Source organism: Meriones unguiculatus, chromosome 2 (assembly GCF_030254825.1).
Source record: "Meriones unguiculatus strain TT.TT164.6M chromosome 2, Bangor_MerUng_6.1, whole genome shotgun sequence".
Taxonomy (NCBI): domain Eukaryota; kingdom Metazoa; phylum Chordata; class Mammalia; order Rodentia; family Muridae; genus Meriones; species Meriones unguiculatus.
The window spans coordinates 66179630-66190207 of NC_083350.1; positions in this window are offsets into that span (position 1 = coordinate 66179630).

Genomic DNA, 10578 nt, shown 5'->3' on the forward strand with positions numbered 1-10578 from the left:
ATAACCATCTATAATGAGATCTGGTGCCCTCCTCTGACTTCCTGACTCACATGCAGGCAGAATACTGTATAAATAATAGAGATAAAAACAAGATGATTCTTTAAAATATGTATATATATAGTTCATGTTCGGACTTAATTCTCAACAATTCAATATTGGCACAAAACAAAAATAGGGCTCATTGTTCTTCAAGATTCTAGCATTTGTGGTATTCACACATAAATAATGATAAATCTCACAGATTCATTTCATGTTTATAATTAGAAAGCTATTGCATCTAGTAAATTTTTATATATTTCTTCGAATTTCCAGATGATAAAACTGTAAAACCCACAAAAAATGAAATCTAGATTCCTTGACTCCACTGATAACCATGAGAAGCCCTGAGTGACTGCTCAGGTTTTCTCTTCAGCTTTCTGTAGTGATCAATTAAACGGTGTTTTCCCCTTTCCATAAATTTTAATATGTTGTTTATAAGAGCCCTTCGTAGTTGCCACCTTGAGTCATTAACTGTTTTTTTCTACCTGATGTCTTCAGGAAGAGTGATCTCCAGAACAAGGTGGTCAGGGGTCATTGTGTGCCCTGGAAGAACAGGTGGTAGAAAATCACCTCCCATGCCCACCTGGTGCCTGTGTGTGGACACAGAAAAGAGAAGATGACAGATTAGTGGAGTGCCAGGGCCAGTTAAAAAAAATGATACTCCAACCAAGGACCATGCATGGAGATAAGCTAGAACCCCTACCCAGATGTAACCCATGGCAGCTTGGTGTCCAAGTGGGTACCCTAGTAAGGGGAACAGGGACCATCTTTGACATGAACTCATGGGCTGGCTCTTTGATCACCTGTCACGATCACCTCAACCAGCAAGGAAGGCACGGCACACGAACTCTTCTCCAAGAAGAAGTTCCAGCAATCTTCTGACCCCCAGGAGAGCCCTCCCCAGTAAATAAGTACCCTGGAGCCAACCAATCCCAGGAAGCCACGTAGGAAGTGCGGATAGGTAGACGGCAGATCATCAGACACACCACAGCCAATAAGGAGTTGTTTACCACGAGAGCACTCGCCATCGGGATGGCAGAAGGCGGAAACCGGCGCCATCTTTAGGACTCGGCACACGAGCTCTCCACAATCACCTCCCCCTGAGTGGGAGGGAGCAGCCTTACCAGGCCACAGAGGAAAGACAATGCAGCCAGTCCTGATGAGACTTGATAGGCTAGGGCCAGATGGAAGGGGAAGAGGACTGCCCCAGTGGACTGGGGGAGGGGCATGGGAGAAGGAGAAGAGGGAGGGAGGGTCAGACTAGGAGAGGAGTAGGGAGGGGACTATAGCTGGGACACAAAGTGAATAAATTGTAATAAATATAAATAAATGGAATCTCTCTTGTAGCATAACAGTTTGAAAAACACCATCTTCCCCCTTTTAAAAAAATATTTTTTAATTTGTGTGTGCACACAGCTGTGAGTGTGCATGTAGGTGGGAGCGTGCGGGTGTGAATGTGCGTGTGCTGGTAGGAACCTGCAGGTGCGTGCATGCACACACGTGGAAGGCAGAGGTCTCCCTTGAGGTCCTTCCTCAGGGGCAGGCCATGTTGCTTCATGAGGCAGGGTCTCTTGCTGGCCAGCGGGCCCTGCGGATGTGCCGGTGTACATCTTCCCTGCACTGGCATTACACGGCGCCCAGATTTGTTTGCGTGTTAAGATGTATTTTATGTTTATTCATGTACGCGCCTGTGTACACGTATGCCAGGTGTGTGCAAGGAGCAGACTCCCCAGCCAATCCAGCCTCTTTTAACTCAGCAAGGTGATGTTTTGGTTTCTTTACTTCCTGAAATAGTTCGGATTCAAAACAGGGAGAAATTTAATGTAAACATATACATATTTATGATTTCATATCTGGTGCTTGAGTCCTCTATCAAATCTGACTATCAATTTGTCAGGTTCTACTTTGTGTTGTGCTATGAATTCAACTGATAACTCATCAGCAAGGTGAAAATCTGTTTTTTATAGTTAGCTGAGAATTACTGTCCTTGGAGGCTAGCTGGAGTTACAGGTAAAGTCAGCTGCTGGACTGGGTGCTGGGAACTGAACTCAGGATCTCTGGAAGAGCAGTGACACTTCTTCACCACTGAGCCATCTCTCAACCTCTTGTTGCTTTTTACTGTATGAGCTAGGGCTCAAACAGGTCCTTGCACATGCCTAGCAAGCGTTTTATTGGCCGATCTAGCCCCAATAAAAGCACTTAAAAAATCATCCCAAGATCTGTTATTTGCAATACACAGAACAGTATGTCCACAGCAATTTTCCAAGGTCATTGTCTCCATTGCACTTCTTGGCCACTAGGGTTTGTATGTGAGCCAAACTGTACCAATCACGGCACCGCGTGCTTTTCCACAAGTGCATACAACCAAAGCAAGGACAACCAAATAATTCCCTAAACAGTTTCAAACAGGAGCTGGGAAGAAAAACTAGGTCTTACTTGTGGCAGAGCTGTTAGGATCTCCATCCCGTCAGACACAAACCCTGCCTCGGGGATGCAGCTGATTGACTGACTGAGAGGGGCAAGAAGGGAGAGCGGAGGACAAGATCCAGGCTGACCTAAGGGCGTAGCTATTTCTGCTTCTTGTCATCACCTGTGGATCCCAGCCTTCCCAAAGTTCAGATCTGCGAGTCAATAAAGAGTCCGCCTACTTATGCAAACTTGTAAATTCCTCATCTATGGTCCAAAGGCTTCTCAGACTTTACAACCAAGAGTCCACTTTTCATTGCATTGTTCCGCATTCCCTTCTCACTTCTCTGAGCTTTATCAGAATGCCTGTGACTAACCAGCAGCGACCACGCTTTCCTTAAAGACAGGTACAATTCCTCTCCTGTTCCTCGTGGCTCTGCCAGGAAGCGGTGGCTAGATGAACAGACTGAGTCTAAAATCCGCTGCCAAATCTCGGGGCCAGCTGTCACTAGCTGGGAGATAAAAGCCTCCGGTAATATCTGGGGAAAGCGCCCTGTGCAGAGGGATCCTGTAGAGCACTGTTCCTTTCTCTCGTGGGCGGCCGCATGCCAGTTGGCATATCACAGTTTATAAATGTCACCAGTCATGGGATTCAGAAGAGCCTTCGCTCATGAAAGCGCTCTTGCTGTCAGGGTGTCCGGTCCTTAGTGTGCCCTTGCCTCCCCACGCCTGCCTATACTGTCACTACAAAAGGATCCAAGAAGTTGAAACCCAAGGAGAGAATAACACTGAGGCATGGTCAACCAAAAGAAGCCGCCGAGAGGGAGGTAAAGAGAAGAAAACAGCCAGTGGAAGTCGGTGGAAGAGCACCTGCCTTCCTTCTTAAAGAAGTTCAATCCCCAGGACAGGATGGGGCCATGGGAGATCAAGGTTGGAAACTTGCAGTGTTGACACAAGTTCATTAAACCCACATTCAGGAAACTCAAGTGCAAAGTTTGCAAAGGACATAGCAAGAGCTTGTCTAGGAAGGGAGGGGTCGAGGGAGTTCAGAGTTGGCACAGGGGTACACACCTGTAATCCCATCAATGTGAGCGACTGAGGCAGCAGGATTGCTGTTAGTTAGAGAACAGCCTGGGTAAGTCTCCAAACAGCACCCATTAGAAAATAGCGGATCTAGCAGGCTGAGGTGATGGCTCGGTGATTAAGGGCACCAACTGCCTTTCAGAGGACCTGGGTTCTATTCCCAGCACCCACATGGAGGCTCCCAACCATCCCTAACTCCAGTTCTAGGGGATCCCACACACTCTTCTGACCTCCACAAACACATATCGCCTTGGACTGGTGGAGTGTCTGAAGTACAGGAGGTTTTTTCCTCTTTTCTGATACTAAGCATCTCTTTCCCATTTGCTCCAATCCTGGCCTGAGAGCTTTCAGAGGCAATAATCAATAATGATATTCTTCTGAGCTGCAGAGACTACCTTCTCAGCAACCACATATTCAAGATGGTTCCTGATAATGACTCAGTCCATTGCTCCTGAGTTTTCCAGAACTGTGTAAAATAAAAAACTTCTGGAGCAGCATAAAGTTATTATTTTATGGTTGTGGTGGTGATCAGTAATCTGAAATAGGTCTTATGAGGGTAAAACTGAATCATTTGCAGAACTGGATTCCTTCCAATTCGTGGAAGAGTTAACAGTGTACAAGTTATCTTTATGTATTCCCATCAATCCAAATTCCAACTCTTGTTCCTGTTTCTTCATTCCAACGTGTTTTTAAAAAAAGAAAAGAAAAACCTGGCAGTCCTAAATTCTCTGGTGTTTACCAAGTCGCTGTCATTCAGATGGAGGACCTGAGTCACTTTCAGGTTGGGGCCACCTTGGACGTAAGGAGAAGGTCTCTCCTGGAGGACCTGGACTGAGTTTTATTTGTTTGACATACAATTATCAGAAAATGGTCACACATTAAATACGTTTACATAATCAGTAGAATAAACCCCAAAAGAATATGCCATACTAGAAATACCAGAAAAAGAATGCACTGTTTTAAACCAGCAGCCAGCCACGATGAGTTTGAGGCCAGCCTGGGTTACAGAGTATGACTTTTTAATTTTAAACAAACAGGTAGCTAGATAGCTAGCTCTGCGTGTTATCTAATCTGTACACACTTGGAATACAGATTCGGTAAAGGACATAAAAGTAAGATTTCTTTAAAATAGCTCACCTTCCCAGATTAGCTGTGCTATGCATAGCTAATCTGGGAAATATGTAACAAATTTGGTCTGGTAAACATCTTTACAAAATAAGTAAAATATTGCCCCCTTCTCAGTCTTTCTCTTATGTTCGTATGGGATTCTGGAGATCCTGAGATCTCAGAATGCTACGTGTACAAATGTATGGGTAGGCAGGTAGCAGAAAGGGCCTCAGGACATCCTGTGGGAACTGTCATCAGAATGGGGACACAGGTGTAGTGAGAACTTTGGTTTCTTCAAAAACACATAAATATTATGTGAATATGTTTTTTGTTTTAATCCCAGGTGTGGGATATGGGGCTGCTTCAGACAGTTCACAGTAGCTGACTATGATTTGCCTGGTGCTCTAGCAGAGGCATGGTTTTACCTGCTGCAGTGCTGTGGATAGTTTCTGTGAGTGTGTGATGGCTGGAATTCTGGTGACTTTTCAGAAGATACATAAATGCGAGACTTTGATGAGGGGGATGGTTGGCTGGTTTGTGGTTTGAAGCTCTTGGTTGTTGTTGGTTGTGATTAGTCAAGTACTTGCATGCAAAGAGACAGGAAGAAATTAGACATCCTGATGGCAAAGATCAAACTTGCCCCAAGAACCTCAATGCCCCTAATCAGCAGGAAATAGTCTAGCCATACTGCTGCCCTGTCTCCTATCTTTTTTTTCTCTTCCACCTAGTGTTAGGGAGTTGAGAGGGTAGAAGAAGAGGGGTGGAGAAGGGTGGAAGAAAAAGAATCCACAAAGTAGCCAGATGCCAGCTACACAGAAGCTTGCTGATTTTATAGCATTAATGTTCAACTTAGGTCCTAAGGAAGCCAAAGACTGTTATGAGGACTCTTTCCCTGGGGAGACAAAAGTAAACGTCTACCCCTTCTTTATAAGGAACCAATGACAAACCAAAGTCCAAGTCCACCACCACCCTGCCTAGAAAGCCAATGAGTGTGTTGGGCTTATTTACAGAACATGAAAGGGGGGTTATTTATAAGCCTTTGGGGAACCCTGCACAGTCCACTCCACTGGTAAGTCTGACCCCAGTGCTCATGACCACTCCCCCATGGCTGGAGTCGCCTTCGGCTAACCTTCCATAGGCACTGTTCTCTAGCATCTCCTAAAGCCACAAGGCCATATGGAAATAGGGAACGACTGTAAGCAAACAGCTAGCAGGTACAACAGGGAGCTTGTGAGTCACAGGTAAAGGTTCAATGACCCTCTCCACCTACTTCTTCTTTGAGGAACAGCCAACACGCCCTTGGAAGTCTCTGTGGGTAGGCTGTTATGATAAAGATGATGGCTACTGTGCAATGACATTGTACAACAGCAGTTAGGAGCAGAAACAAGGAAAGCCCTAGGGCCAAGGCCTAGTCCTCCAGTTAGCAGTTCACATAAGCCCCTTAGCGAAGCAAATGTCCTGTTGGAGGCTGTCCTTGCAGTCTCCACCAGATGGCCAGGGAGGCACTTTACCTCTCTCTTCCTAGGTGCAGATTTTGCCATCGCTTCCCGTTATCCTGGTTTGGCTCTACTTCACAAGTGACCATCACAAAGACCTTCCTGTAAGTTCCATATGAATTGTACCGGAACAACAGGGCACCCCTCAGACAAGGCCTGCCTTACCTGGAACACTACACACACACAAAGATCAAAGATTAAATAGGATAATAGAATTTCTCAAACAGAGCCTAGATGAGCACAGTGCTCCCTCTTTCCAACAAAGCCATTCGCTCTCTAAAAATGCTCTTCCAGATGCCCACAATTAATACACTAGCTATCTTTTGTGGTCTGTTTCGGCCTCCCAGGATACTGTGGAATAAATCTCATGGCTGTTAAAATGGCCAGTGGTTAGTTAGAGCTTTCTAAAACAGGTATTGTCAATCATCTGAGAGTTCTAAGATATAGATAGATATAGATTATATATATATATATATACATATATATATATTTTTTTAACCTAATGGCCTTGCCAGTCAGACATGACTTGGATGGAAAATTTAGTTTCTTTTTCTTCCTTCTGATCCTAGTCTGTTAACGTGAGAATTTTAAGATCATCTTTAGCTTTAGGTTAAATAAAATATTATTTATTTATCTCTTCCTAGTACTTACAAAAGCAGGTTAACTCAGTTTCTGTACGTAAGGAAAGACTCAGAAGGGGAGGGGGTGGAAGTGTGTGTGTGATTCCCATGGATCACTTACTGTAACTGAAGGATTTTTGCCTAGGAAATATGGTGTGGTCAAATCCTATCCAAAATGTGACCATTTTAATCTGAAGTAGCATACTATTGAGTGCACTCAAGAAGTATCTATGTGTAAAATTCTAAATGATATGAGATATCTGACATTTACGATTCTTCAAGAATCTCATCCCTTTAAAGCTAGTGGTCTCTGCTCATTGAAAACTGAGGCTGTGCCATGCCCACAGGGCAGTGTCACTTTACCTGGTATATTAGCTGCATTTCTTTTCTTGTTGTTGCCCGTGGCCAAGTAACTGGCGAGAAGTAACATAAGGGAGGAAGAATTTTTTTTTCAGTGTGAACTTCGAAGGGATACTGTTCGTGGCAGGAAAAGCATGGCAAGGGGAGCATGAGGTGGCCTGCCCCGTGTTGCATCTGCAGTCAGGAACAGAAAGGGAGCAGGAAGTGGGGCCAAGGCTGTAGAACCATAGCCCAGTCCCCACCAGCAGTGAAACATCTCCTAAAGTTTACATACTTTCCAAAACAGTGTCACCAGCTGGGGACCAAGGGTTCAAATATGTGAGCCCATGGGAGGATGTGCTGGCTACTTTTATGTCAGCTTGACACAGGCTAGAGTCATCCGAGAGGAGGGAACCTCAATTGAGAAAAATGCCTCTGATAGATCAGGCTGTAGGCAAGCCTGGAGGGCATCTTCTTAATTAGTGATTGATGTGGCAGGGCCTAGCCCATTGTGGGTGGTACCATCCTTTGGTTGGTAGTCCAGAATGTTATTAGAAAGCAGGCTGAGCAAGCCAGAGGAACAAGGTAGTAAGCAGGACCCCTGCACAGCCTCTGCATCAGCTCCTGTCTCCAGGTCCCTGCCCTATTTGAGTTCCTGTCCTAACTTCCTTCAGGGATGAACAGTGATATGGAAGCATGAGCCAAATAAACCCTTTCCTCCCTAACTTGCTGTTTCATCACATTAGTCATGCTAAGTAAGACAGGAGACATTTCATATTCAAACCAAAACGAATGATTTTCAGAAATACCCTCTTCCCCTTGTCAGTCAAAACTGACAGAAATGAATGGGTACCCCAAATCTACAAGGATCGGCAGATATCACAGCCAGAGCTTGCCAGAATTGTGTTGCAATAAAATACTTGGATAACACACATTTCCATTCCCTCTTCTGAGCTGCTTGGTGCTTGCAGAAATTGTGACAATCTGCTTCCTTAGATTGCCAAGGCCACTGCCTTCATCCGCCATCTGTCAAAACATCCCACTGAAAGGACCTGGTTTCCACTCTGGAATTCCTAAATTCTACCTAGCAGGGAAGCAGTCAACCATCAACTAGGTGTGTGTCGTGAATAGTCACAGGGACCATGGAGAAATAATCAAATGGAAGTCTCCCACTGCGGCAAGCAGTACTGGATTACAATGAGGTGAGCTGGCTCCACTTCCCCCTCATATGAATGAAAACAACTCGGGAGAGGCCATCTCACATAATAGAACTGTTTTCTAACGACCATGCAGTGCTGCCCAAACCATTGGAAGCAACAAAGCCAAAACTCAGAGACGACTAGAACTCTCCCAGTCCAACGCGAAAATATGGACCCCACGTAGCTGTAGGATAGGCATGAAGGCCGTCTTATGAATGTGTATATACTCACTCCTTTGTCCTATGTGTGGTTGCTGGAAGAAAATACTTTATTGCCCCTCAAAAGTTAACCACAGATTTATTTAAGTGACCCAGAAATTCTGGTCCTAGACATCTACCCACAACACTGCATAAAGTATGACTAAGGAAAGAAGGGGAGTTAGTCTGATGGGGAAAGGATAGGAGCTCCACAAGGACCAAATATATCTGGGCACAGGGTCTTTTCTGAGACTGACATTCAACCAAGGACCATGTATGGATATAACCTAGAATCTCCGCTCAGATGTAGCCTGTGGTAGCTCAGTAACCAATTGGTTTCCCAAAGCGAGGGGAACAAGGACTATTTCTAACAGGAACTCAATGACTGGCTCTTTGGTCTCCCCACCCCCCAAGGGAGGAGCAGTCCTGTTAGGCCACAGAGGAGGGCTTTGCAGCCAGTCCTGAAGATACCTGATAAAACAGGATCAGATGAATGGGGAGGAGGTCCCCCCTATCAGTGGACTTGGAAAGGGGCACGGTGGAGATGAGGGAGGGAGGGAGGGAATGAGGGATCGGGACACGGCTGGGATACAGAGTTAATAAAATGTAACTGATAAAAAAATAATAATAATAAAAATAATAATTAAAAAAAAAGTATGACTAAGGAATGAATATAAGTGCTGGGTTACAACTGTGCAATATATATATTGTAACCCAGAATTTAAGAAGTGAAGGCAGGAGGAATGGGAGTTCCAGGCCATCCTCAGTTACAAAGCAATTTCAAGGCCTCTGTGTATGTGTGTGTGTGTGTGTGTGTGTGTGTGTGTGTGAATCAAAAGAAAGCAGACAAAAAAAAACAACAACAAACAAACAAACAAGTAAAAACCCTACATGTAAATTTGATATCTTTGAGAAAATACACCATTTCTTTGAAAAACATGTGAAACAGAACATCTGACAGTCTCTAACTTGAGAAAATTAATCCTACCAGATTAAACCTTCCCAAAAAAGGAAGTCTGTGTCCATGTGCTCTTACTGGGCATCCTACTATTTTTTTAAAACTACATGAGAAAAAAAAAAAAAGAGGGTAATCTGTCCTGGGACTGGAGACATGGGATATGCTCAACATACAATCATACACAAAAAAATGTTTTAAATTAAAATTTAAAAAACGAAACTCCATATAAATCTCCATAGAGCTATAGATCTCTACATTCTCTGTAATCTCTTTAAGAGGAGAGAGCATATCCCAGCTTGTTTCATAAGGCTCATAGTACCTAGATGCCAAAGTTCAACACTGATAGTTCAAAAACACAGATAAAAAAAAAACAAAACTATAGTCCAACATTCCTGATGAGTATAGGTGCAAAAGTCTTTAACAAAACAAAAGCAAATAGAACTCAGCAATATGTAAAAAGAATAAGCCATGACCAAATGCAGTTTTTCCCCCCCAGGGACACAAATGTGATTGAGTATTCATAATCTACCAATTTAGTCCAAAGTATTAACAAACTAAAGACAAAAATCTTTGGATCATGTAGACTAATGCAATGTAAGAACTTGACAAGGCTCCATATCCATTTGTGATTAAAAAAAAAAAATGTTGAGAGGCTCAAGAGATGGTATTGCTCTTCTAGAGGGCCACTGTTCGATTCCTAGCACCCGCATCAGGTGGTCCACAACCACCTGTAACTCAAGCTCCAGGGGAGCCAGTGCCCTCTTCTGGCCTCTTCAGGCTCCCACACTCACACGGTGCGCAGAAACCCACACAGGCGTATACACATACACATAAGTTAAAAAAAAAAATCAAAGAAGATAAATGTGAAAGGTACTTTCCTCTACTTGTTGAGGAGAACTTTCAGAAACAGATAACGTCATAGCTAATGCTGGAAAACTAAAGGCTTTCCTAAGACTGGACCGAGGCGACCGTGTCCACATCTATTGCCATATTCAGAACAACAGATGGGGTTCTGCTCAGTCCAGTAACTCGAGATTAGTGAACGGCATGCAGACAGGAAGGAAAAATGTATCGCCCTCATTGCAGATGGCATGGCTGCATAGCAAGTTCACTTGCAAACAGGAGCAACATACA